This window comes from Galeopterus variegatus, unplaced genomic scaffold, assembly GCF_000696425.1.
Source record: "Galeopterus variegatus unplaced genomic scaffold, G_variegatus-3.0.2 Scaffold1078, whole genome shotgun sequence".
NCBI lineage: Eukaryota > Metazoa > Chordata > Mammalia > Dermoptera > Cynocephalidae > Galeopterus > Galeopterus variegatus.
In genome coordinates, this window is record NW_007727189.1 from 339,392 (window position 1) to 344,939 (window position 5,548).

At 40.8% G+C, this 5,548-nt stretch overlaps 1 pseudogene; it reads right to left on the reverse strand.

Annotated features, from left to right (window-relative positions):
* Positions 1-2,142: 2,142 nt before the first annotated feature.
* LOC103592058 lies at positions 2,143-3,092 on the reverse strand (annotated as a pseudogene).
* Positions 3,093-5,548: the final 2,456 nt, after the last annotated feature.

The following is a 5,548-nucleotide window of genomic DNA, read 5'->3' on the forward strand; positions in this document are numbered from 1 at the left end:
ATATAGCCTTGCAGGGTAGAGTATTCTTGGCTGGTAATCTCTGTCTTGCAGTGTTTTTAATATGTCATCCCATTCCTTTCTGGCTTTTACGGTTTGTGATGAAAAGTCTGATGTTAGTCTGTTTGGGGCTTCCTTATAGGTGATTTGATGCTTCTCTCTTGCAGCTTTTAAGATTCTCTCTTTTGGGGCTGGCCCAGTGGCGCACTGCTATAGTGCGCCGATTGGGAAGCGCGGTGGTGCTCCTGCCAAGGGTTTGGATCGCACATGCAGACCGGCCACTCACTGGCTGAGCGAGGTGTGGGAGCAGCACCGAGGGTTGCGATCCCGTGGGGGATCCCAGCCCGGTGCGGGCGAGACACTGAGGGTTGCGATCCATTGCCGGTCACGAAAAAAGACAAAAAGGAAAAAAAAAAAAAGATTCTCTCTTTGTGTTTGAGTTTTGCCAATTTGACTATAACATGTCTTGGAGAAGACCTTTTTGGGTTGAATATTTTGGGGGATCTTTGAGCTTCCTGAATCTGAAGATCTGTGTCTTTTCCAATAACTGGGAAGTTTTTTTCCACTATTTTGTTGAATATGTTTTCAATGCAATCTCCTTTTTCCTCCAGTTCTGGAATACCCATGACTCAGATATTTGAGCACTTAAGGTTGTCTGATATCTCTCTCAGATTTTCTTCAATGCCTTTGATTCTTTTTTCTTTCTTTCTTTTCTTTTTCTTTTCTTTTTTTTTTTTTCTTTTTTTTTTTTGGTCTGCCTGTGTTATTTCAAACAGTCCATCTTCAAGTTCAGAGGTTCTCTCTTCAACTTCCACAAGCCTGCTGGTTAAACTCTCCATTGTGTTTTTTATTTCACTGAATGAATTCTTCAGTTCGGCAGGCTCTGCTACATTCTTTGTCAGGGCAATGATTTCCTTGTACATTTCTTCTTTCAGGGCCTGTATACTTTTCCTCATTTCATCATGTTGTCTAGCTGAGTTTTCTTGTATCTCATTGAGTTTCCTTAGAATTATCACTCGAAATTACATGTCAGACATTTTAAGGGCTTCTTGTTCTATAGGAACTAGAGCTTGAGAATTATTACCCTTTGGTGGTGTACTTTCTTGATTTTTCATATTTCTGGTATCTTTTCTTTGATGTTTATTCATTGTGGCAGGGGGTTTCACAGTCCACAGGTTTGACACTATTGTCTGACTAAGAAGTTGCTCAGGTTGCCAACGTGGTATGGCTACCTCAGTGTCTGCTTAGTTGGCCACTAGTGCCTTGCATGTGTGGTTGCCTCGGGTCTTGAGCCTCTCTGGGAGCCACCTCTCTGGTCAGCATGGACTCGGCCAGGCTGCTGGGTCACAGGGCGGTAGTGCAGGGTGTGTGGTCTCTGCCGAGATTCCCCCTCCTCTGCTGGACATCTCTCTGTTCTGCATGCACTGCACTGGGCTGCTGGGATGCGTGGAGGCACCGCAGAGCATGTGGTCTGTGCGGAGCTTCCACTTCCCCTGCTGGATGTCTCCCTGCTCTGCGCACACTGAGCCAGGCTTGGGATGGGGCAGGGTGGTGGCAGTGAAGCCTACCTGCTGGATTGCTAGGTGGTGGCCCCACAGGACGTGTGGTCTCTGTGGAGCTTCCGCCTCCCCCGCTGGACGTCTCCCCGCTCTGCGCACCTCTTCTTTCCTTCTCAAAGACCTTTTCCTTTGTCTCTCTAGAGACTCTTCTGCCACAACCAGGGTGATCAGGTCTCTTGTGTGCTCAAAACTCTTCAATGACTATCCATCTCCTCGAGTAGAAGCCAAAGTCCTACCATGGCCTAGTTTCTGAGGCTGGGAATGATCCAAAGTCCATCTGGTGGTGTTGACGGTGACCCAGGGGGTTCACATTGCAAGATGTGGAAGCAGAGAGCAGCGACAGACTCTCTTCTTTTTGATGATGTCCTATTTTTTATTATTATTGCTTGAGGGACAATAAACATAATCTAAATAATATGTATACACCTTGTACATGCACATATACATATATACTCATGCACACATTTATAATACACAAATATATGCATGTGTATAGGACCATGTTCTTGTGAAATGACTGCTCATAATTGCACTTACAATCCTGTGGGGATGAGTGAATAAAAAACTAAATAATGTACAAAAGCTTTCAATTTATATTTTTTCTCATAAGATCAGGGGTTTTTCTATTCCTTACCCAGGCAAAGCAGAGCCTGGATGCACTGAAGTCACACCTCAGGAGCAGAAAGGGGCTGACAGCTGGAAAACACCCAGCAAATAGAGCAGCACTATTCAGGAACAAGTTGCGATTATTAATAACAGACAAACAAACTTGAAACATGCAGGAGAGGATATAAAAGTAGACGAAGATGCTCACCAGCAAAAGGATGTTTTTGGTAGCTCTAGACTCAGGGGAGGACCTGGGAGAGATGTTGGTCCTGTGAATGTGTTGAACCCGCTTCTTGTGCCTGTACAGGACGAAAACCATGGAACTCCTGGCCCAGACATATGACCCTCAGACCATGAGCCCCAAACATAAAACATCAGGAAATAACAGCAGTGCTGCATACAGAATGTCACTGGTTTTGTCATGACGAATGGAAGAACAGTATCCAAAATCTTTTTGGTTTGTGAAGTTTTTGTTGCTCCACTTTCCAGTCATATACATGGGAAAAATGATAGCTATAAGCATGTACAGGATCCAGCTTAGGTATATAGAGGAGTCAATATACTTTGGAGCTTTTACTTTTATCTCTGCCAACCTGGAGTTACTGGGGCTGATTGTGATGGCCTGGAAGATACTCATCAGGCTGGTGCTGCCAATGGACACTCCCCTGCCCACTCTGTGAAGATAGAAAAGAAGTCTGCATTCAAAATCACTGAGGAAATCTTTCAACCCCAAAGCTGCCATTGTCTGGGGCAGAGGAGCGTTAAGAAATTGGCTACACTGAGATGCTTTACAATCAAATCTGTGGACTTTAACCTACACCCAGTGAAGTAAAGAAAGAGATAATGGTAAAGAAGAGAAAAGTTCCCCAGAATTCCGAACATTGTCTGTGATAAGAAGATAATTCCTATTGCCACATCTCTGGCAGCCATCCTGTCAGTTCCCAGCCTTCCGAGCCACAGAGTCCTGCATGAGAAGAGACAGGGGCTAGATGTATCATGCCAACTGAAATCCAAGTCTCCATTTACTACTAGTTCCCACTGAAAAATATTTACTTAATGTTTTTCTTTCACTAAGAGGAGTCCAAGAGTTGAATGTATAACTTTTAAAGAGCACTAATAATGTATAATCCAGGGCTATGAAGGCAGATCACATAGTAACTTCTTCATTCATCATAATCTATGAGGCAGGCAACACTATGAGTTTAATTATAAAAATGAAGAGAACATCGGTATAAAGAAGTGAGGTACTTGTCTAAATTCATATGGTGATTAGGTGTAAGTGGGGTTTTGGAAATATCCATGTGGTGACAAAGAGAATGCAATGAATCACCAAGATCTAGTCAAAAGCTAGTTGGCCGTGTTCTTGAATAATCCAGATCTATATTTACTTTTGTTTTACACATTGACATTTTCCTTAGACTGGTAGTATTTTATACTTTTTGTTGTAGTAAGTTTCCATTTTAAGATTTATTCTAAGGCCAAGAGCAATTATGAGGGTAGCTTAGATATCATAATAAATGTCAGTGCACTGACAACCACATAATACACAATAAACCACATAGGCATGAACCTGCCCTATAACAGTTATGTGTAATAATGTATTAATGGCTCCATGTCAGTATACCTACAGAAAGATTCATTTGCTTTTAGTCAGTGCACTGACAACCACATAATACACAATAAACCACATAGGCATGAACCTGCCCTATAAGTTATGTGTAATAATGTATTAATGGCTCCATGTCAGTATACCTACAGAAAGATTCATTTGCTTTTATGTTACAAACACATTTAAAATGGCACCCCTCACTAGAATTACTGAATAATCATGTGCCATGCCTGAAACTTTGGGACATAAAATACCAGTACATGATAAAATACCAGTACATGGTACAAACAAAGTGATTTATTGATTTCAGGACATATATTTATCTATTTATTAAAATTGGAATTAAGTGAAGTGTTAGCAATGAAGCAAGATTTGTGAATGATATTAAAATAGAAGCCATATATGCAAAATAGCACGTGGATGGCCTATACTCTTTTGCATTTAAAAAATGAAATAGATTTGGGGCTGTTATTAGAATATATATATTTTCAATAGTCTTATAGTTTAGAGAAGTTTTAGGTTTACAGCAAAAGTGAGCAGAATGTAAAGAGATTTCCTATATACTGTGTACACATAGCCTCCTTCATTATCAAATTTCCAAAGCAAAGTGGTATATTTGTTACAAGTAAGGAGAATATTTTCTTAACGGGTGAAAATAATATATTTCTGACAGGGTGCTGTAAGAAACCCATAAACATGATAATGTTAACTTTTCCTGGCATGTTTCTTATCTAGCTTTAAGAGGGAAATCACCTCACCATAATCATACACTAGTGATGTTTTCAGTATTGATATAAAATTACTTTCTTCATTAATAGCATCATAGACCAGACTCAGAGACATTTTATTTAAGCAATTACCATTCACACTTTCTATACAAAACTAGATGATTCCTGCAGATTCTACCTACTCTTTATTACAACCACAAAGAGGTTATAGGGAACCTCTAGTAATCCTGAAAATTTAGTCTGGGATTCCTGGAATGTTGGCTGAACAGCAGATTGATTTTAGAACAACATCTTTATGCACCTTAAAAATCATTTTTTATAGGCCGAGCTCGTGGCGCACTCAGGAGAGTGTGGCGCTAGGAGCACAGCAGCGCTCCAGCCGCGGGTTCGGATCCTATACAGGGATGACTGGTGCACTCACAGCGCTCACTGGCTGAGCGCGGTGCGGCCGGTCTCAAAAAAGACAAAAGAAAAATCATTTTTTATTATTAATTGAATTAAATCACTACAATCACTGTCAGTGAGGATTACACTAAGTTAAGGTGGGAGCCATCAGGGACTGGTGTAAGGTCTAGGACATCCATTTCTCTTTACTAGTCTAGCCCATTCTCCAGGAATATTTTCTCCTTCCTGTGTGGCTTGGACATTTGACCAGATTCAATCCAAAGAATCTCTTTTACCCCTATGATCACTTACTCAGACTCTTGGCATGAGTTTTCCTTTATAGACTCTGCCTCTAACACCAAAATAGAAAATACTCACCGACTCTTTCTCTTTAACAGAGTGGTGAGCTCTGTGTGATGATCACTGTGGCCAGTGATTGTGTGGGAAGGAGGCAGCCAGACCTTGAAATATGGCTTTTGTGATTTTGTGACCTCATCTCCCTTCAGAACTGCAATTATCATCTCACCTGTGGTAGCAATGGGAGTGCAGGCTTGTGAGCTAAAAATATTTTTGAAAACTATTTTCACAGTTGGTAATTATGAGAACCAATTACAAGTTTCTCGCTAGTATTTCTTTCTTTTTTTTTTTTTTTTTTTTTTTTTTTT